Genomic DNA, 23593 nt, shown 5'->3' on the forward strand with positions numbered 1-23593 from the left:
GCTCTCCAAGCTGGGTGCAGGTCCCACAAATCGGGGAGAAGTGCAATGCCATCTTTCTGGCAGACCAAGACTTTGGGAAAACTGGGTCCTTCTGATCTGGTTAGGGAAGACGCAGTACTTCCAACAGCCACTGCAGCAAGGCAACAGCAGCATTACAAGTGAGATGAGGAACGTTACCTCAGAGCCTCCCAGGGAGAGAGCATTGAGGCCCCTACCGTTTATTGGGATAACTGGTTCCTGGCCCTTTGGAAAATACCCAGTCATCCCAGGGCTAGACTTCTCAGGAAAAGTAACTTGCCAATCCCTTTAAAATTTGCAGCTAAAACCTATCTACGCTTTTATTTGTTACATATATTGTTGGGGCTTCATTTCAAACTGCTATATTACAAAACTGTGTTTCAGATAACTTTAAATCCATGGCAGTGACTTTCAAATTCTTTTGATGGCAACTCACAAAATAAATCTATAAATTATTTTTTATCGTAAATCAGTATATACGCACACACACCAAAGGAATATAAAAATTTTATGAAACTGTTCTTACCTTTTTACGTGTAATACACTCTAATATTATCTATTCCATTTTGTTTCATTGTTTTTTAAGTGCTTGTCACACTCTCTAGAATTATTTCATAATCCACTAGTTGGTCAGGACCTGCAGTTTGAAAAGCACTATTTTAAAATTATTGCTTCCAGGTACCCTAGCCGGTAGTCTGGTATCCAGATTTTTAAAAGGCTTATTAAAATGCATCATCAAAAAGCAATATTTGCTAAAGGACCCTCAGTCTCTATAAAGAGCACTCTCTTGGGGATTCCAACCACAAGTTACCAGATAAATAACCAGCTTTCCTTTGCAGAACTGAGATGTGAGCTCAACACCAAGTAAAAATGACATAAAATCAGAACAAAGTTGGAAAAGGAGGACCACCTCCAAATGCAATATGTGGTCCTTCTGGGAAACATGACGCAGCCTAGAGTGAGGTGAGGGGGACCAAACAGAAAAAAAACATTAATGGAGAAAAAATCAAGCTTGTAACTTCTGTCTCCAGGCTTCACAAGGTGCACTTGTACTTCCAACCCTAAGAGACAGAGTGATGTTCAGCATGACTCCATAATCCTGTGGCCTTGAGAACCTCAGCAGACATCAGTTAAGTCATTTAAGGATAACTGCAAATTAAATTAGTTCATCCTAACTCTATATGACTCCACTCATAGTTGGAAGTTAGTATATTGATAAGGAGATCTGATCGGTGGTTACCAGGGAAAAGGGGGGGTGGGGGGAGGGCACAGAGGGGGAAGTGGTGTACCCACAACGTGACTAACAAAAATGTACAACTGAAATCTCACAAGGTTGTAATCTATCATAACATTAATAAAAAAAAATTAGTTCATCCTAATTACGCAAAAATGATAAATTCAAATAAGCAAGGTAATTCAATTCTGAATTAAAAATTTTTTCAATCACTTGACATCTCAAATCAAAGCAAATGGGTAATGTTACCAATTATATCAATTCGACTCTATATTTCAATACATAAACATATGATGAACAATTAAAATTCTTATGTGATATGCATTTAACTTGTTAACATTTATGCTACAGTAGGGAACCACACTCGAGAAACAGGGCCATGTCCTTGAAAACCAAAGAAGGTTATCACAAAAGAGTCTTTGTAAGAATCCAGCAACAGGATGAGTCCCCAAAATCTATTAAATAAACTATCCCACAGGAAAAGTGAGGCAGATCACACTAGTAAAGGCAACACTATGGAAGCTTATGCAATAGTTATCAAGGGAAACATTTGATACATAATAAAAATATTTAGTTTTAGGAAGCAGTATGATAGGCTCTGATATGGTTGCACTTATGAGTACAGGACTTTCATAGGAAGGAAAGAAATGGAAATTCACTGAATGTTTGTGTTTTGTCATGCATCACTAAATACCTTCGATTACATTATAGCATTGGAAACTAGGAAGCAGAAATGTGAAATAACTTGTTGTAGGCCACACAGTAATAAATGACAGAACTAGGACTTAAACTCCATCTTCTAATTACACATCCATTATTCTTGTCACATCAATACCACTTTATCCTGAACTAGTACTCAAAATATGATAGTGCTTAAAATATTTGCTTAAGCATTTCTTAGGATTTCTGATCAAGGTCAATTCAAATTCCAATTTCAAGGCTAATGAATAAGAAAGTGACCTTTAAAAGGAAAAAAATACGTAAAAAATATACATGCATTCCGGGTGGCATCATGAATCTTCAAACTTTCGATATTCTTTGTGTCTCGTGTAAGGATGAAAAAAGTTATCTATTGCTGTATAACAAACCACAACAAAGTAGAGTAGCTTGAAACAGTAACTTATTCTTGTCTCTTATTGTTCTGTGGATTGGCTGGGATTCGCTGGGCAGTTCTTGCTTGGGGTCTCCTAGGAAGTACAGTCAGATGTCAGCTTGGGCTGAAATCCTCTTTGCCTCTATTGTGCTGGATGTCAAGATGGTTCATTTCTGTGTTTGCTGAGGATGCTGGCTGTTATCTTATTCGGGGCTGCCAACTGGAGGGCCTGCATGTGGCCTCTTCGTGTGACTTGGGCATCTCTCAAAGTGGTGGCTGGGTTCCAAAAGAAAGCATCCCAAGAGGATATATTCCAAAAGACCAGGCTTCTTACAGCCTAGCCTCAGAAGTCCCAGAAAGTCACCTCCACAGCATCCTATTGGTTGAGCCAGTCACTGAGGCCTAGGGGGAGGGATGTAGACTCCATCTTTTGATATGAGAAGCAGCAGGCAATAAGGGAGGGAGGGAGACTGCCCATCTCACCTTAGTCTTTAGCCTCCCATCTGGCATCTCTACTTTACCCAACTGAGTTAGAAGGGGAAATAGATGATACAACTACAATAACACAAATTATTGTGTGGTGTTTTCTCTATCTCTTTGGCACTCTCTCTTTCTCTGGAAACACAGCACTTCTTGAATGAATGGATAAATGAGTCTCTCCCTTTTCCTCTCTACTCCTTTTTTGCCTCCTCACCTTTCTTTTCTTCTTTTTAACTGCAGATGAAAGGTTAAAAAAAAATGTGTTAAGCAGCAACATACTCTAATTAGTAAATCTTATAGTTAGTTTCTACTCAGATCTCCCATTTCATGTCTACCTGCCCGATTCAGTCATCGTCCTATCAGGGAAGGTGATAAGAATGCAAGCAAAGGAGAGAAGAGAGGGAAAAATGGGAAAGCAAAAGTAGATTATCGAGGGAAGAAGGAAAATATAAATGGGAAGGGAAATAAATCAGGAGCACTGAACACCGTTAAGCCCAAATGGCTGAAAAGACAAAGGGAAAGAAGCAAATTTTTCCCTTATGATGCTGCATCCATCCTTCCTTCCTTTCCAATCCATGGCCGCCATCGCCAGCCTAGTCTAACCTTATTTCTTAATGCCTGAATTTTTGCTATATCATCTTACCTAATCTCCCTGCCTAGTTTTTACCCCTTAGAAATCATCAAAAATGGGGCCAGCCCGGTGGTGTAGTGGTTAAGTTTGTGTGCTCCTCTTTGGCGGCCTGGGGTTTGTAGGTTCCCATTCTGGCACAGACCTATACACTGCTGATCAGGCCATGCTGTGGCAGGCGAGCCACGGATGAAATGGAGGAAGATGGGCACGGATGTTAGCTCAGGGCCAATCTTCCTCCAAGAAAAGAGAAAGAAATAAAATAAAATAGATCATCAAAAACACTCCTTTCCTCATGGTGCTCTCAGTTACAAAAAAAGAAAAGAGAACACTAAATGACTTCTGAAGGATTAAGTCCAATAGAAACATTTTAAGAATTTTCATAATCTGACCTAACTTTCCTTGCCACTCTTGTTTCTCAAGTCTCCCATATGTGAAACTCTTTACTCAGCCAGAGCACTCTACTCAATGTATCCAAATACACAGAAAAATGAGACTAGATCTCACTATTACATCATGAAAAATACAAAACCTGAATCAAGGAAAATAACAGACAACAAAAATATTACATTACAGAAAGCAGTGTGGTGACATTATAAGCTTCTAATTATAGCGCTTATGGTCCAGCTCACTTCTCATGAATACAGCCTTCTCCTTTTGTCTTCTGTCCTTTGCTCTAAGGATCCTATCACCAGGAGCATTCCCCGCCGCTCTCTGCCTTCCTAAATCCTGTCTCATCAGGACCCACAACATTAACTGACTAATTTGGAAGACGTGTGATTAACAGAATCATTCTGGACCTGAAGTCCCTTGTTAACACTACAGCATCAGATTTGATTCTCGATGGACACCAAGTCACTCAAATTCCATCTCAGTTTTTACTCTGTAGATTTGTTCAGTATAGGGTTGATTAAGAGACCATTCACCCCAGTTTGGTAGATAATTCAACCAGCCTCCAATCCAAAGTTTGTACAACTTTGATTTGTAGTAATTACAAACAGTAATTACAGAAACAGTTAAAACATTCATTGCTAATATTGTAACTCTTTGGGAACCTGATATAAATGCAGTTTTAAAAAAACAGGATACTTGAAGATAGTAACGTACACCGTGATTAACAAGATTTTGTGGTGAGAGTAGTTTATTGTCAGGTATAATTAAAGCTGTAGATGCTATTCTGAAAGTACAGACTTTAGGGGGCAAGGGAAGAGAGTTTTTGAAGCAAAGTACAAATTAGGAATAATTACAGTGATGGTTATGGAATGTCAACATCCATTTCATCATGATGAGCTCAGTCTCCTTCAAAATTCACTTGAGTCCGGGAAAGCATTAGTGTAAGACAAAAGGCAGCTTTGGGAAAAATACCTTTGAAGTATTAAGGAGTAGAGTGATTGGCAGTCAGCAAACATAAAAATGGACGAAAGAGTAAATGTCTTGATCACCTACGGAAAGTGTACACTTGAAGTATCTTATTAAAAAACCAGTTTTCTTTTTCATGTCCAATGTTGAATGCACCTGCAATTGTTGTTTTTTCATCTATTTTGATCCCCAAACTGGATATAACTAAATGTTTTATGGGAGTCTATAAAGGTGATGAAATTATAAAGAAAAGCAAGTGAAAGATTATCAGACAGGAGAGTGGAGGCTTCTGGGGTGATATCAACATTGTATGATTTGACATGAGTGGTGGGTCTGTGGGTGCTCACTTCATTCTCCTTGTTTATGGTTTATGCGTGTTGCTGTTTACAAAGCAGTTATGTAGAAAATCCGCTGACACTACTACCTTCGACAGTTCATTAGCCCAAGGGTGTCTGTTATGCTTTAACCAGGGCTTTGCTCATGTTCCCTTTTGCCCACATGAAGCCAGTTGTGCATTAAGAGATGACACAAACATCTCTTGAAACAAGAGATTTCTTCTTGTTTTCTAGAAGAAGTAGCGAAGCTGGTCTAGCGCTTGGTGATGTTTCCAAACAGTCCTTTTGTGAATGGCCATGAGAAGATGTCCTTCTTCAGCCAAGGATGAAGTCTTATACTATGTATTATTTAAAGTACCTGATGCCATGCTACACAACTAGTGAGTGTGCATCCATCCATCTGACAGATATTTATTGACTCACCTACCAGCTGACTGCCTGGGAAGCCAGAGCAGTTTGCCAACTAATATGGTTAATTGGGATTTGATAAGTGCTATAAAGACACCAGAGATTCAGCAGTTTCTCCCAGCTATGGAACTTATTTTGGCTAATGGATATCACTCCCACTCCCATTTCAATCTTACAAAGGGATGCTAGAAGAGGATTGAGCAGTCAGAAGGTGGAAACTTAATAAAAATTGAAAGTCAGAGACGGGAGGGAATGAAAGCAGCAGAGGAAGAAGGAGGCAGAGACTGGACGGCCAGCAAGGCCTCAGTGCCCTGCACAGTTTAAGCTGAGCCAGGTATTCTTCCTGTTTCCTTGCTTGATCTTTGCTTGATCCTCCCTCTTGCCGACGCCCTCACCTGGAGGAGTCAAGCCCAGCACAGATGCCACTGAGACAGGTCAAAGCCAGGGAAAGGTCCTGGGATCAAAACTTGGCTAAGTATGATCCAAACTTCCAAGCAGTCAGAAGTAGAAAGAGCCAGAAGATAAACCTAACCCATTTTTGAAGGGGTGCCAAAGGTGAAAAGCAGGAAAACCAAAATTACTCATCAAGTCTAAAGGGGGAGCACAGAGCCAGAAGCTGAGAGGAGAAGAGGAGTCAAGCGAGTCAGTGCCAGGTAAAAACAGAAATAGAGAGTTGAAAAAAAAAAACAAAAACAAAGCAAAGCGAAATGAAGGGTCCAAGACAATAATTGGGAGCATTCCTTGGGGTTTGATAATGGATTTTATGGGTTAGCTTAAGTTAAAAGCAAAAGATGTGAGCAGATACCTTCCTTCCTTCTGACATTATCTCCCACCTTATCAACAGTCCATTGTTACCAAGGCATTAACAACACTTACCAAACAAAGTCTAGAAGCCCTTTGGGCAGTCTTGCTAAGAACCATCTTAGTCTAGACTGATTTGGCCTTGAGGATGACCACATCTCCTCAGGACAGTTCTCCCTGGAGTCCTCCATTGGCTATTTTGGGAAATGACGCACTTGGACAAATGGTCTACCTAAATGAATGGTTCAGGTCTGAGCAGCATGAGACACTGGCAGATAGGAATGCCTCCCTTAGCAGCAGGAAATTCAGCACTTACCATGTCCCATGCGGCATGCTCTCCCAGAATACTTTTAATATGATATCCCAGTGTATTTAACATTTTAAAATTACTCCATTTGGTTAAAATCAATTAGATTTTTTTGAGGATCTTGGTCTTTCTCCAGCCCAGTTTAAACCATAATTTCCTGAAGACTAGGATTATCTCGCCATGTTCTTTTTCACGTCCCCGTCGTTTCTAGTCAAGCCTCAAAACGTGAAGTCTGCACTGTGGGTTCATAGCACCTCAGAGATCATCTCGATTCTCCCCATCCCACAGTGGGAAATTGACCTCAGTGAACGTGGAGTAGAGTGTTTAGTATCAGCCTTAAAATAAGTGTTTTCTTTTTTATTGTCTTTTCTTCCTGTCTGCTTTTCAGAGTAGAAGCAACAGTAATTTAAACTTTTCTACTATGTGACCTACACTCCACAGGTACCTTATAATAGCTGAGCCAGGGCTTAACAAAGGAATTGGGTGTGTGTGGTATTTGTGTGAGCATGTGCTTGTGTGTGTGTGTGTGTGTGTGTGTGTCACAATCTGATTGCCGATGTGGGATGGGAGATGGGAAAGAATGTTTAGGCACTTGTGTATTTATATCAAAGAGATGGTAGGACCCACAAAAAAGAATTCATTTTTTGTGATGTTAATGTTATATTTTGGGGGGAGGTTTTGGGGGAGGAAGATTTGCTTCTAAGGGGTGGACTCATATCTCTGTGTGGGGAGGCTCAGTTATAACGACAACTGAAGTCTCTCCTGGCGTTGGCATATTTCATTCTCGTAGGGAGAAATGCAATGCTCATCCCTCCTCCCTCACACCCCCCACCACTTCCTTGGTGCCCTTCCAAGGTAGGGCCCTTGGTGCTGGCTGCTCATTCCTCCCCCAGGGGTGGCTTTCCAAGGCCAAGAGGGCCAGAGAGGGCTGCTGCCAGAGATGCTTCTGTTCTGGCTCCTTCTCACTCCCCTTCCTGTCTGCTGGGCCTTTTGGTGGCAGCCCCTAGTCCTGACGGGGTTAGAGTACCACCCTGGAGCGGATGGTGTGTGCACCAGCAAGCATCCAGTCAATTCATGAGTTATCCTCTGCGTGAGCTGGGCTGTGATGTGCCGTTATCTTCCTGCTCCCATTGTACACTTCACACACCAGCTTTCTCTCCAGACAGTTGTTTGATCACTAACTACTTCGAATATCATGACCATAGGCTCATTTATTTTTTTCTGTTTTAAAGGATGGTGCTGGTGTGCACAGGGAGCAGCCACGTCAATTTACACATTTGCCAAGGTATCCGATTGTGAGCTGCCTATCAAGGTGCTGACTTTAATAAAAGCTTATTACCATGAGCATTATTTAGCATTTATGTGGCTCCTCACAATTGTTTACCCATTATTTCTCAGCGCTCCCCTGTCCAGGTGATCAGTGTTAGCAACCCGCATTGTAGAGGCAATAAATCCGGGGTCCTGGAGAGGTTTTAGTAATATCCCTAAAAGGACACAAAGTGAATAACCACAGAACAGTGACTTTCCTGGAACCCCTTGAAACTGGCCTGGACCCCTCTCCCTCTAGCATACTTGGCGAGTTCACTCATTCCATCATCTGGTTTGCAGACCTGCACAGGGTGGGCTCTTCTCACAGATTGCAGCTCCCATACCCTGAGGCCTTCCCTGGCAACCTTATCTACAACAGCATCCCTTCCCCAAGGCTCTATCACATTCCTGTGTTTATGGACTCCACAGAGCTTAGTGCCACCTGAAGTTATCTCGTTTATGTGAAGTTGTGTGTCTTTGTGTTTGTTGTCTGTCTGCACCATTCAGGAAGGTCATCACTATGAAAATAGCAGTCTTGCCTGGGTTGTTCATGCTGTGTCCATCCTCTTTGTTGAAAGCACCTGTCATTACAGTAGGCACTCAGTAATGCTTGTTGAGAGAATGACAAAGACAGACCCTGTAAATACTGTTACTCACACGTCATTTTCTTTGCCTTTTTATCTCTTTCTGGATTTTCTGGCCATAGTCACACATACAGTCAGTTATTCTCAATTACGCTGGAGCTAATGATCCAGGCTGTGGATGGCCCAGGTCCTTGGCTTCCTTCCCTCTCTGGCTTCCTCTCCTCTGGAGATTCCTCCAGATCTTTCGGTCTTTTCTGGCCTTAGTTGAGAGGGGTCGAGAGGAGAGTAGGGCAATGAAAGTCCTATTAGACAATTTTGCAAGTTCTAATAGCTTTTGACAGGTACAAAGTTGAAATTATTGATCTGAAGATTTATTTTTTACCTTATTTGTGGATTTAAAAAAATGCATCTGTTTTATATATGCAGTACAGTGAAAAGTGCTTTGAAGAAGTTAAAAACACTGGATAAATGTAAGAGAGAATTATGTATGTATGTAGTCCCATTAACCTTGGTAATTGAGACTTGGTTGTAGATTTAAAATATAATTAGTTTTGATAGAACAGTAGCTCACACTTTTCTAATGGGTAGAGCCAGACGAGGCTTAGAAAACGTACCTTTGGTAGATTTTATTTTTGAGCCATCAAATCAAGACAAAGCTTACAATTCCTTCAGAGGCTAAAAGGGTGGCAGTAGTCGTGATTTCTCATCAACAAGTAAGAATAGGCAAATGGTCTTAAACGATTGAGTTTTCTTGCTTCAAATTTCAGGACAATGAGAATACAGTTTCCTCCGAAAAAATCTTAGGCTGATCTTGGAAGAAAGACCCCCTGGATCATCTAAAAATAAAGTTTTCTATTTAAAGGTTGGTTTTAATGTTCATTATAGCCCTATGTGCTACCAGAAAATGGTTTGCCTTTTTGTTTTAAACATAAGGAATCAATGTAACGCCTTATACCTGATAACCTGTGCTGTTGTATTTGGTCCTCCCTACAACTCTGTCCATAGATATTATTGTTGCCACTTTATAGATGAAAAAACGGAAGCAAAACCATTAAGTGCCTTCCCCAAGGTCTTAAAAGAAGTCACCAAGAAGGTGGTGTGGCTCAAGTCTCCTGACTCCAGTTTACTATTTCCCACAATAATGTTGGAAAACCACATTGGAACGGGAAGACTCATTCCAAGTACTGCTGTCACACCAGCAAGCTTCAAAGGTCAGGCAGATATTTTACTTTACGGTTAAATTGGCCACGTTTGCTCAGTGTGTGCTATATCCCAGGCCCTGTGCTTTGCCCTGGGAGGATTCTGGGAAAGTAAAAGACGGATTAGACTTTTCTGGCTCTTACAAGCTGGTGGGAATGGGAGACACATACATACAAACGTGGAAGGGCAAGGGGGACAGTGCACTAAGAGAGATACACAGCTCTGTGGGAGCAGGGGAGGAGCAGTCTCTGAACACGTTCCAGGAAAGGAGTCACCTTCCATGCCAAGATGAACTTTGCATGAATAAAGATTTAAGTGAGGAAAGATTGAGAAGAGTGAAGAGGGGAATGGGGTGTCGACCAAATTTCATCCACCTGCAATTTTACTTACTCAAATTTTATCTACCACGGCAAGAAGTTAGTGTCTAATATTTTAAAATTACTTTTAAATACAAGTATTTGCGTATTAGTTATATAAATAGAGGTAAACACCAGAACAACTGTGATAGAAACGGCTCAAGTGGTTTCCATGGGGAATGGAACTGGGGGGATAGGAAGGATTGGGGTTGTGAGGTGGGGGAGGGCCTGCCGTGGTTCTTTATAAAGCCTTCAGTACTATTTGGTTTTAAAGGCACAGGTATGGATTCCTTAGATAAATATTAATTTTTAAGTGAGCCTTAAAGAATGAGTACGGTTTCTCCAAGGAGAGGGAGGAGGTGGGTATTTATAGCAGAGGACCCAACATTAACAGAGAGAGGCGGCAGGAGAGCAGAGGGAAGAGCAGGTGACCCATTAGGATGACTGTGGAACACACCTCCCTGCGTGGGGACACCTGAGCTGGTGCTTGATTGCAGAAGGCCTTGGATAGAAGGGCGCGCACAGACACACACACACACACACACACACACACACACACTCATGTGGTTGTCGGCAGGAAAGCAATAAAGGGTATTGGGCAAAGGGGTGATATGCTCAGAACTGAGCTTTACGTACAGCAGTGGTTCTCACCTTGGAGATTACCTTGCTTGTTAAAATTGCTGGGCCCCACATCAAAGTTTCTTCTTGAGTAGGTCCAGAGTGAGGCCCGAGAATCTGCATTTCTAATAAGTTCCCAGGCAATGCTAATGCTGCTGGTCTGGGAACCACAATTTGAGAAGCAATAATAGAGTAATCTGGCAACAAGGAGAAGTCGAGACTAGAGTAGTGGGAGAATGAAGGTCAAGGGACTGTTCCACTAGGACAGAGCAGAAGGAATGGGGCCCTGATGGTGAGTGACGGTGAGAAAGTCCAGAACAGCAATCAAGAAAACAGACTGACGGCTTCAAAGGATAGAGGACCATTGGGCCATGTTCTGGGTCACACCAAATCACAAATCACTGTTAAATCTCCAGTGCTTGGGCCAAGTATGCCAAGAAGCACCTGAAATTCATTTTTAAAGCAGCAATCCTGTCTAGAAATTAAGCTGTGAGTTTTGCCTTACTTTCCCTTTCTTCCCCATCTCTAACCTCATTCTAGTGCAATTTAGGTTACAAAAGCATCTTCCAGGGAGAGCATTCATATCTGCACGTGGTCAGAAAGTGTATCTGTCTGTATATATAAAATCGTATTAAAGCTGGTTTCCTTATTATTTCATTTTAGAACATCCCTGTAGCTAAATGGTGTTCAAAGTAAACATGGAGAACAGAAAGCATCCATCTCTACCTAGTGGGGCAAAAAATGACTGAATTCCCATACCATATAAATACCCCATGAAAAGACAGAGGAATCCTTGATCCACCCAACATTCACTGAGTATCTGCCTTGTGGCAAGCACTGCGGATGTGCTTGGATACAAAGATAAATAAAACGTGGGCTCCACTCCCAGCAGTTCAACATCTAGCCGTCTTTGTCCCATGCTCTTAAATCTTGCTAAGGCTTGGGTTTTGTTTGTAATAGAAATTCTAAAGCAGGGACAGAAGAAGTTATCTTTTCTAAATTGCCCACCTCTGTTGTCTAATTATTCCACTGAGGAAAACACTTGGTCCTGGATTACTTCGCTGAGCTCAGATATGTTTTGCTGACACACAGAGTCTGGGCAGCATCCAGCCCCCCGTTTACTCCCTGGTCTTTAAGTCTAGTAAGTATTTTATCATTTACACCTTTCGATGTCCAAAGAGAGTGCCGCTCGGGGTTTAACACATGTAATTTCCTTTACTACCTCCCCAAATAACAGGGTCATTTCAGGACCAGGACAGTTTGGCACTGGGACGTGTTTCCCAGAAGTACTAATAGTTCGAGAGAGGAGCAAGTGTCTTCACATCTGCAGGTCTGGGTGCCGAACTTTCTACTGTCGGTGAGAATCATGTCCCAGTGAAAATGTAGAAGTGAACCAACCCTCAAAGGGATAAGGTGACAGGGAGTGGTGTTTACTTGAGTCAGAGAGTAACTGAAAATGACTTCTGCAGCTGGAATAAAACAAAGGGTTGAAGGTCAACTTCCTCTTTGATTTTGGCTAGTCAGCAGTTCAAGCAGCCTTTTCAAATGTTTCGTGTCTGCTGACTTGTCCAACTCTATAAAAGACCCCACATCTTGCACCAACCTGTACCTCTTGGGCACTGGAGCGAAACAAAAGGAAAAATGTTCCGTCTTATTAGAATTAATGAAGTCATGCCACTCACATCCGTCCACGTTACTCCACTTTGGTCACCACCATTGTGGTCCATGCTGACATCATTTCTCTCGTAGATTACTGCAGTGGCCTTCTCACTGGTCTCTCACATCCTGTTTACCCCATCCAAAGCATTCTTCACATTAAATCACTGTAATTCATTAATTCACAGTATTAATTCACAGTAATCTTTTGGAAACTCAAATAATACAACTAAAATCTGAATACCCTACACATATAAAGAAATCCTAACTTAAAAATTTCCCCTGGCTCCCCATTGCTCCAAAGACTTAACTAGTTCATTTGGCCCAGAGAACTCTGCTTAATCGGTGCCTCCCACGCTTTTCCCTCTTCTTGCTGCATCACGTTCCTCCCTCCTCACTCTCCCTGCTCTCATCACCCAGATTCCTCTGCCTGGAACACTTCTCCCTCCCTGCTTTGCCAAGTTGTCTCCTACTCACCTTTTACCTCTTAAGCCTTATCAGCTCCTGAGGGGTGGGTGAGGAAGACCCTCTTCTCCTTGGTTAGGCCAAATCCCCATGTTTTAAACTCCCTTGGCACCGACAACCAGCTCATGAACCCTTCATAGAATGTAACATGGGACATTTACACAATCTCGTATGATTAATTTCTGCCTGATCTCCCCTCTAGACTGTAAGATCCATGAAGGCAGAGACTCTACCTTTTTGCTTACCATTGTATTCTAGACCCTGGCATAGTGTCTGGCACATGTTAGGTACTAAATAAATTCATTCTGAAGGAAGGAAGAATGAATGAGTGGTAAATTGATACTTCTAAAATAATAAAGAGGAGGCCTAGCATTTTAAATGAGTGATAATAATGGGGTAGCACATATTAAACTTCTAGTGTTAGGTAAACACTGTTCAAAACTCTTTACTCATTCATTCCAGTTCCGAGGACCAACCCTATGAGTACACATCAGTATCTGCACATAATAGATGAGATCTGAGACTCAGGCTACTTGTGCAAGGCCAGGCAGCCAGTGTAAGGTGAAGCCTTAACAGTTGTCAATATTGTTACTCTATTTATTACTATTCTCACCTTGGTGGAGTTCCTAAGAGTGCCATCGTCAAAGGGGGTGGTGTTGGGCAGGCACAGCCCACCCCCAGGCCTCTGAGCGCCTTCTCAGGCTGGGCCTGGAGTGAGAGTTTGGGGGCCCAGGGGCTGTGAGGGCCTGCCCACCGTATTGGAAATGGCAGATGGAGGAAAGGATCCTTCAGGCTGGGCAGTGGGGAAGGTCACTCAGGCATCCAGAAACCTTCCTCAGAACCTGTCTTTGAATTAAATCTCAACTCATATCTTCCAGAAGCCTGAGGTGAGATGTCTGGCCGTGTTGCTAGTGCCGTCGCCCTCAAGAAGCCAAACAGGCTCTCAGAGTCTCTCAGGCCCTGCCCCCGGACGTGGCCCCGCCCCAGAGCATGCTGGGCAGGACCTCCCCATAGATCCCTCCCATTGCCAATGTATTCCTCCAGAGGATTCTGAGCTCTGCTTGGTGTTTCCAGCTGTGATGAGGTAAATGTAGTCTTGGTCCTCTGGAAAAGTAGATAATTAAGGCAGATAGTCCACACATGTGAAAGTGTTGTGACTTGGAAAGGGTGGGCAGATCCCAGGTTGGGAGGATTAAGGAAAGCATTGAGGGAAACCTTTCAGTATGGTGGGAAGGAAGGAGGAAAGAAGAGATGGAGTATCTCATTTTGGTTTTGGTTTTGTTTTGTTTTTGAAGTTTTTATGAAGAAAAGTTCCCATCTGATGACTTCTCTGTTTCCCTCTGGTGGTCCAGCACATATGATCAATGAGCGAGGAGTGTGGACAAGGTGTAGGAAAGTGGAATTGTTTTGAGAACTTAGGCAAGCGAGTTGACTGAGAAAACAATCACAGAAGCTCCCCCGAGACAGGGCCTCTGTTTGTTGCCTCCACTGGGTGTCCCAAGTGCTTGGAAGAGCGTCTGGCACATGGTAACACAGGAGGAATGACTGGATTCTGAGGCAGTGGTGGAGCTGAGCAACAGATGTAGAACAGAAGTTTATGGGGCACAAACACACTTGTGTGATTTTATCCAAGAGGAAGCAGGCCCTTATTTGAAGGCAGTTCTAAAACAGGCAGAGTTGGATTTTGCTAGACAGGACGAATGAAAGAAGGGGGTAGGCTGTTTAGAGCAGAGCAGTATATTTAGGTTTAGGATTAAGTGATGCCCCATGAAGTTTTCCTTGGAGAGGGAGGAAATGAAGACAAAGGTTGTCAGGTAAGCAGGGGAAAGTACGGAGTGGCTTGTAGTTCCTGAATAGGTTGAGGCATTAGCATGCTGAGGGCAGAAGCTGAGAGGATAAAGGGAGGAATGTCAGACTGTATTTTTTCAGAACACACAAGTGTTGCTGGTGATAAGTTCTAGGATATGGCCATAACTGAACTGGAATGAAGGTAAAGGACTCTAAGATGAGAAGGAGCAGACAGTGAGAGATCAGATCATTGGATGGTCTATCTGCATGGATGTTGGGGCCTCTGATTGATTCCTTCCCCTTTGAGTTCCTTTCCTGTCCTCCACAGAATTGGCATTTCCTCTAACTCTAACCTTCAGTCCATGGCATGACTCTGGACAAGAAGGCAGAAATGGGGTGGTGAGAGAGAGGGTTGAAGTAGACATCCGTTTTGTTTTTGTTTTTATTTTGACACTCAGCATTCACTCACCTTCTAAAAATAGTCCTTCTTTTGCCCTCTGGGGATCTAACCCCGTTGTCAGTTTCAGTCCATGTGAAGTGGAGCTGTTTATCACTAACGCTCTTACTTTAAAGGAGGGCATTGAAGTCAGGCTTGGCCAAAAAGATTGGTCCATGCTTTTGGCAACAGTGATTGGTCAGGGATGGGCATGTGACCCAACAGGAAACAATAAGGCACAGTGGGACTTTTGAAGGGACTAGTGGGAGAAACAACCCATTTTTAGCTGCGCTTTTAGTTTGGAAGATGTAGCTACGAACTTGCCAGACAGACTTACAAGGTAGCCAGTCCAGAATCTAGAGCAGAGAAATGGATAGAAACTGAAACTTGATGACATCAGCTGAGCCCCAATATGAATCCTCCTGCGTGAGGGCAGCCTTACTCCCAGACCTTTTTCAGGTGCCTGAGTCAACAGATCCTGTTTTTAAAGTCAGTTGAATTGCGCTTGCTATCATTTACATCCAAAGAATCCCTCACAGCGTAAGGGGGCTCTCCATCCCTGGCTCCCTCTTCTGTGCTAGCACTCTGAATATATATTACCTTCTCTGTCCTTCAGGTCGTGCCGTTCTATAAAAGAGGGTAAAGAAACCTACTTCAAAGCATTGTAAAGTTTAAATGGGATAATGTACATAAAAAGCATAAATTTGTTTCACAACATTGAAGTACAATAAGCAGTACTTAATTTTTCTAAATTAAATCTGGCTCAAAGACCCCATTTTAAAGGGTAGGAAGATATGCAATATTAGTCATTAATGGGAGCTTTTTGCCTATTTAGTTAAGTATTCACCATCAAATATGTAGGTAAGAGCCTGTGATCTTGAGTCCATCTTGGTTGCCCCTGGGACTTTCATTGCCCAAGCCCTTCAGGCCCATTGAAAGGCCAGTGGCTGCACAGCCTCTGTGCTAAGTGTGAGCAATGCCGTGTCTTGCGACAGCTCTCAAGATGATGGGGCTTGATGATTAGTCATCTCAGCATCATCACTTCATCCCTTAAAACATTGTGCTGTCTCCTAGAGGACTTCCACACAGAACCCGTCCACCTAAGGGACTCATCTCTACATCCTGATTCTCAGGGTCTTGGAGCCACTGCTACCTTTAGGCAACTCTCCTTCTCTCACCCCAGCACTTGTGTCAACCCCTATCTCCTCTCTCCTTGGAGCAGCCAGCTAAAGTCTCCTCCCACATGAGGGTCTGGACAGGACTGTACAACAGGTATCTCACAACTTCTGCTTGGGTTCAGGAAACATGAAAGCCATTAATAACTCCTGAACCCAGAAGCCCAGAACTTCCTGTAAGACAAATGAGGAAAGGTAACTTTTATTCCTTCTGGAATCCCCTCAGGTGGAGGGTAGAAACAGCATTATCCTGCTTCAAATGAAGGTTGCCTCAAGCTGGGCAAGAATCCCTGCAAAGGAAAATTACCTACTCTTGTCAGCCCAACCCCCTCCCACAGTGAAGCATTGCTAAACTTGCATAATACTCAGTTCCTTCTCTACCTCCTGGCCCCCATAGAAGGAAGGAACAGACCCCGAGTCTCCTGGGAGAGATAGGGAGGCAGCCTCCACAAATCTCTGAGCTTCCACTTGGCCTCCCTAAGGAAGACCAAACGTGTCCTTGTGACCCCAGGAAAATAGCCTAAATTAGGCTCTGATCCAGGGCCAATGGAAGTTCCAGAGGAAAGGCCTCAAGAGGAGCCCCGGGGCCAGCCCCGTGGCCAAGTGGTTAAGTTCGCACGCTCCGCATTGGCGGCCCAGGGTTTCACTGGTTCGGATCCTGGGTGTGGACGTGGCACTGCTCCTCAGGCCACGTTGAGGCGGCGTCCCACATGCCACAACTAGAGGGACCCACAACTGAAATATACAACTATGTACTGAGGGGATTTGTGGAGAAAAAAAGAAGGAGAAGATTGGCAACAGTTGTTAGCTCAGGTGCCAATCTTTTAAAAAAAAAAAAAAGAGAGAGAAGAGCCCCTTCTCATAGCCTGGGCCCCTTCATTGTGGCTGCAGATTACGGCACAGTTCTGAGTGTTAATCCATGTGAAGGCTGCCTCAAGAAAGCTGATTCCCTTAGGCAGCACCTGGTACCAGAGAAATTCACAGTGCCTGAAGCTGAGATCTGGGGTTCCCATACCCAAGCCACATCAAGGTACCAGTCAATTCATGCATTTTATTCGCCCTGACATTAGGTTTGGAGTGTGGGCTTGAGGGTATAAAAATTCAGGTAACCCATTCCCATCACATTCTATGTCACTGAAAATTCTTCAGGTGCCACAGAGTACCATGTAAATGAGACCCCCACCCCCACCCCCCACGCCCCCCAAGCTGCACAGCACTGATCTCTGGGTATAAGCAGCAAGCCCATGAAATCTAGAGAAATTCCTCCTCATCTCTCCAGTCACTGTTCAGCTAATACGTTTTCCTTCTTTTGGTAAGAGTCCTGCTTTCCCATAGGAACTGGAATCTGGGAGAAAGGAAAACAGTACTAGAAGCAGAACAAGAGTGTGGGATCACTCCTGGGTGGTACTGTCACCTCATTTGGACAGTTCACTGCCTAGATGTGCTGAGTGTGCAAATTCTGTCTCGTTGCCTCATCCAGTGTTTCTCTGAATAGAAGCAAATATCTGGGCACCAGGTATGACTTGTCTTGTGACCCCAGCCAGTAAGTCAGCCCTTTTGAGCCACCACCTCTCCCTTGGTTAGAAGCTCTTTGGCAATGGGTTCGTGGAAAACATCCCAGAATGGGAGCTACATGCTGAATTCCCTAGTACTGGCTTTGCCATCGATTGTGTGATCCATTCTCTGATGTTCAAGCTGTGAGAAGCAAATTTGAAATGATGGATGTGCTATATTAAATATACCAATAAGAGCAGAAGTTAAACCTTGCAAGCTGTAGGGTTTGCTTCCTCGATAAGCCTGGCTATCTCTATGGGAACTGAAGGTTGCTTCTTTAGGCCTATAGTCGGGGAGCTAGAGCAGAGTGGAGATTTGGTGGCGAAGCGAGGATGAGCTGTCTTGCTCCTAATTTTTCCTCCCCTCTAAGTCTGAATACTGGCAGTGGTGAGGCAGGTGGTTCTAAGGGCTCCTTTCACTTTACCGTTCATGATGACCCCACACCGCCTTTACCTCCATGCCACCTTTCCCTGCTTCTTTGGATGCTTCAATCTCTTTGATGTTTTTCTTACCAGACGTTTCTCCGCTTAGCCATTAAACAGCTTTACCTTTGATGACGTGGATATGGATGAGCACAAGGATCCACTTGGTCCCTTTGGTCACTTTTGCTTCAGTGAACTCAGTGGGATGTCCAAGAAGAAACCCTTGTGTTAGGAAGAGTTCTAAGAAGGTTTCAAAGATCCCTTCTTTTGCTAGTCACACCCTTGTATAAACTGCTCCCCTTGAGTGTAAGCTGGACCTCGTGATTTGCTTCTGACTAATAGAATAAGGGAAAGGTGATGGGATATCATTTCCCTCGTTAGTTTACAAGATTGTGACTTCTGTCTTGCTAGCAGACTCTCTCCTGGCTTTGATGAAGCAAGCTGCCATGTTGGAGAGGCCTACATGACAAGGAACTGAAGGTTGCCTCCGGCCAACTCCAGCCAACAGCCATCCAGGAATTGAGGCTCTCAGTCCAACAGGCCTTGAGGAACTGCATCCAGCCAGCAGCTATAGAAGTGAGCAAAGAAGTGTGTATTTCCCCAGTCAAGCCTTCAGATGAGACCCCAGCCCCAGCTGCCACCTTAATTGCAGCCTTGTGAGAGACCTTGGAGCAGAGAACCCAGGTAGGCCTTGCCTAGATCCCTCACCAACAGAAACTATGAATTAATAAATACTTGGTTTTTTAAGCCACTAACTTTTGGGGTATTTGTTATATAGTAACTAACACACCCCTAAATTACTGTAACCTTGGTGTAAGATGTAGCATGGCTGGGAAGGCAGGCACCAAATGAGAGGACAACCTCCTTGACAGCATTCCTGGAGATACTGTCTTCAATCTCGAAGACTATCCCAAGTTCTCTTAGCTGCAGTGGTATCATTGTGCTCCCCCCAGCCCTGATTAGTCTCCAGGAGGTGAGGCCTAGGTAAGGTAATGCTGGGTGGAGTGGATGGCCAGGATGTGGGGTGTTAATCTGTCTGGAAGGGACATTTTGAGCTCGAAGTGACCCTCAGGGATCATGAGGTGTGATGATAAGGTCATTCTTCCCCTCCTCATTTTTTCTTTCCTTTTCCACTCACTCCACCATTCCTTTTTCCCTACTTGTTGTCTCCTTTTGCCCCAAATTCTGGGTGGCTGCCTGACGACCATTCCTACAAATGATAGCCAGGTGATCTCTTGGTCTTGCAATAATTCTACCAAGCTGGGCATCCTGAGGAAGTTTCCCTCGGGAGCGTCTCTGCCCTTTCCTTGAGGTGTCCTCACATGCAGGGAGACCTCATTGTTGAGCTCAGAATGTGCCTTCCAGACAGATTACCACCCCACATATAACAGATTCTTCGGTGGGACCCACCCAGTTCCTGGACCCTGCCCTGGCCACTCCAGTGTCCACAATCGCAAAACCCACCCATACGCACACCTGCACTGATTGCTCACCTGTGAGATACTCAGGAATCAGCAACTTTTTCTAAATGAAGGTAAGTTACCATTTTCAGGAAAATATTCATATCTCTGGTCCTTTTCAGAGCTGCAAGGTCTCTCCTCCCGTCTGCTCCAGGAAGGGTAGAGGAAGGGGAAGGGTGAACTGCCCCCCATTTTCGTTAGGGTCAGCTGAGGCGTGGGGACGCGGCCCACCACCCAGACCTCCTGAGGGAGAGAAAGGCTCTTAGGAGCAGGTGACATTCATTCCTCACCAAGAGATCCAAGAGCAACATTTCCCCCTGCCACTCACCTCAGGGCCTAAACACCCCCACACTTCCAATTCCAAAACTTTCTGAGGCAACAAGGGGAAATTCTGGCTGTATCCTTCCAGAGGAACGCATCCCACCCTGCAGCTGTGTATAGTTCAGGATAGTGAGGGAGCAGATGGAAAGACAAGTTGAGCCAAGTTCTGGACTTGAAGGGTTCTTCTCATTTTGAGAAGGCCCGGAAGTTTTTAGAGTAAACTTTTTGTACTTTTTATGAAAAAGTAAAGTGTTTTAAGTACAGGACATCTGAGTAAGGTCAAATACAGGACCCAAGATAAGACTGAGAAAGCCACTGTCAGGCCCCCTACAAGGGACTGGTCATCTTGCAGAAACCAAATGAGGAAATCAGTCAGAGCTGACTTCCCTCCTTCCTTTCCCTGAGCATAAGCGCTGGGAACCCCAAACTCACTCCCCCAAAGCACCACACAGAGAACACTACTCTCTCCTAGCAGAAACATTTATTGAGGACGATCAGTATTCTTGGTTGTGCTAACCATGGTTCTCATCAGAGGATGTGTTCTCGTGAAAATGGCAATGCTTTCTCAACAAGGACTGAATGATTTCTTTGGGGACATTTTTCCTCCCTGGAAGTGTTGGAGAAGCATTTCCTGTTTGAATAGAAGAGTCAGATCTCTGAACACAGTGCTTTCATTAGAGGTGAGGGTGGCCGGAGGGACGTGGCATACATCATGCATGCAGGTGGGTCTTGGATGGGGCACAGACTCCCTTTAGGGTGGGGAAGGGGGTTGACTCTGGCATAAATGCTGGTCCTTGAAGGCCACAACTTTCCAGGGCTGTCTGATCCTGTCTCTTTTCTGTCTAACCCTTGTACGAAAACTCTTGTCAGGAGGGACAGCATCTTGGCTGCAGGATGTGGTCCTTGCCCATTCCCCTGGCTGTGGGTCAGAGAGAGCCCCGTAGTTGGAGGGATGTCCCTCGTCAGGCTCTACCTGGGCCTGCAGTTCCCCCTTCTGCTGACTTCACTCTGCAGCCTCAGGTTCGTATCTCCATGCCGGTTTCTCCTCTAGGATCTTCCCGATGGCTGCCATGAGCTCATGAGCTTCAGGAGGCCCACAGCTCACGAGAGCTGCACTTTGAGCTGGGTCTCGGAGCGGTGCAAAGGTTGACGTGAACTTGGCTTTTTGCTGGGGACTTTCCTGCCCTGTGATTTTTTTCTTGGAATTAATCCACTGAAAAAACTGCCTCATTTTTTTTCTGAAGTAACTTTCAGGAGGAAACTGTTCATTCTGTGACAGATACGGGAAAGTGCCCTCTAATTCTCTGTCCTCAATAGAGTGGCTCTTCTTTCTGGCTTTAGACGTCCCAACTCCTGAATCCTCGCTTCCACATTCTCCTGCTCTGGAGTCCAGAGGTCTCACTGTCTTTGCAGCTGGTGGGAAATTCCTATCCTGGCATTTCCATGAGACATGCTTAGAGGCCCAGGGTTCCCGCCAATCCCCATTGTCCTCCAAGTGGACTTGCAGCACCTGGGAAGCTCCCATGTCCCCACTGGAGACGCTCTGGGACTGAGTCAGTGAGGAGTCGGAAGGCAAGCTATCTGAAGTAAGGGATATGTCAGCGGGAGAGCCTTTAGGCTGGCTATGTTCCCTGCTCTTCAATTGAAACTTCAACTCGGTAAGGAGCTGTTTTTTAATGTCTGATGGCTTGGAATCTTGGGGAACTGGTATTTTTGGTGAGGGACATTGACTGGTCAGGGTAGTTTCTACTTTGCTCACATTGATATTTACCATTTGGGAGCTTCCCAACTTGTTGGTTGTCAAGATGTCACAAGATTGTGATGTAAGAACGCACAGCTCCTCAGCCTTGAATATCTCCCTGAAGTTCATGGTGGACGTGGAAAAATGTTTTCAATTCTTCTCCACCATCTTTTGGCCCTGAATCATGTCCTCTCTATCACTGGAACTCACATTCTCATCCCTTGGCACATGTCCAGCCCCAGCTTGCCTTGTGGGCACCTCTCGGCTGCATCTGTTATTGTCTAGTGCAGTCTTACTCTGACTCACTTTGTCTATAAAGCTGTGTGTGAGGATCTCTGAAGTCTGTCTGCCATGCTCGATTGACTGGATGTCCTTGGCAAGCTCCTGGTCGCTATCAGAGTGGGATGGTTTTAGGGCCCCCTGTCCTTCGTTGCCCGCAGATGAGGTAGCAGGGAGTGGAAGATCCAGGATGGGGACTGAATTCGTTGTTTGCACCTTATTTCCCTGAAAACTTTTAGAGCTTCCCTCAAGGGGCTTGGAAACCTCAAATTCCTTTCCCTTACTTGGAGTCTTATTTCGTTTGTCACCTATGTCTTGACCCCCTCTTATTACTTACAGAACAATCATTTTATTCTATTTTTCCCTTTTTCTCCTCCCTTCCATTTTTAAAATCATGTTGTTTTTAGAAAACAAAATTGGTATTTTATTTTTCCACCCTTGTAACCATCTTTATTTTACTTAGACATCTACAACTTAATGTATTTCACGCTCACCATCATAATGCTTTTTGAATTTTGCCCCAGTTGACACTCAGCCAATTTTTGAGTCCCAGTCTGTCTAAGTGGAGTTGCCTTTCCTCCAAACCCCTATTGTAAGGGTGGGTATGTGTGCAGTCCATGGTGAGACCCCCATATATCTGTAACCTGGTGCATAGTCTGGGACTCACCTCTGGTTCATGAGCTGCAGATGTTCTGGGGGAGACCAACCATGGCTCCACCAAGGCCGTGAATATCAGAGGCGGCACTTCCATCCTGATAGGTGAACTGTACACATTAAGGGCAAGATCTTGTATATTCCTATTAAGCATAGATGGACGGAAGGCAGCAAGATCACCTTCCCAAAGAGGGGGATGCCATGCCTGATGACCTCCCTGCAGATAGTGTTTAGTATTCAAAGAACAGCCCAGTGCCTTTTTGGAATAAGGCATCAGTGTGCTGTGCAGTGCCTGGATCAGCCTCAAGGTGGTGATGCCTGGATCAGATTGAGGAGGGGGCGGGGGGAACAGGACAGGGTCACCATATGGATGATGATGTGGCATAAAGCTTTGTTCTACCAGCAAGGTCCTTCTTTCCCCTCTTCATTTTTTCTTTCCTCCTGGCTTACTCCAAGTCATCTTTTCCTTACTCTCAGCTTTATTTTATCCTGGGAGGTAGGTGGCTACTTGGTCAACATTGTTACTACTGGCAGCTGAGTGATGCTTTTGCTCTGCAACAAAATATCATTTGGCAGTCTGAAGAAATACCTACAGAGGGGAACCACTTCCCCCAGGTGCCTTTCCAGTAGGGAAACCTCAGTGTAAAGTTTAAAGTATTCTTCCCTAACACATTAATATGACTCACATGACAGATTCTTAAGGCGTGTCTGTGCTGTTGCTAGCCCCTCCCCCACCAGCCCAGGATCCACTGCAGCAATACCCTCCCCCACCCCCCAAATCCCATTTAGGGTTCACCCCCTGTGGGGTCCTCTGGTCACTGACCTCTAAATCATGATGAAGCCACTGTTTTTTCTTCATTGTTGTTTTATGAATTGCATACCTATTCTTGGCCCTCTTCGGATAGAGAACACC

The 23593-nt window shown here is 44.4% G+C and overlaps 1 long non-coding RNA gene across 4 annotated transcripts in view; it reads left to right on the plus strand.

Moving 5' to 3' along the window:
* LOC138922117 (uncharacterized) overlaps positions 1-23593 on the plus strand; it is a 58735-nt gene that overhangs the window by 20451 nt on the left and 14691 nt on the right. For all 4 annotated transcript variants that reach the window (XR_011435197.1, XR_011435198.1, XR_011435195.1 and 1 more), the window contains exons 5-12: positions 1050-1147; positions 5382-6208; positions 9323-9417; positions 9561-9766; positions 11393-11870; positions 11967-12086; positions 13729-13934; positions 18637-18909. This is a non-coding gene — a long non-coding RNA (uncharacterized lncRNA). The remainder of the gene's footprint in view (positions 1-1049; positions 1148-5381; positions 6209-9322; positions 9418-9560; positions 9767-11392; positions 11871-11966; positions 12087-13728; positions 13935-18636; positions 18910-23593) is intronic.

Source organism: Equus caballus, unplaced genomic scaffold, assembly GCF_041296265.1.
Source record: "Equus caballus isolate H_3958 breed thoroughbred unplaced genomic scaffold, TB-T2T haplotype2-0000451, whole genome shotgun sequence".
Lineage (NCBI taxonomy): Eukaryota > Metazoa > Chordata > Mammalia > Perissodactyla > Equidae > Equus > Equus caballus.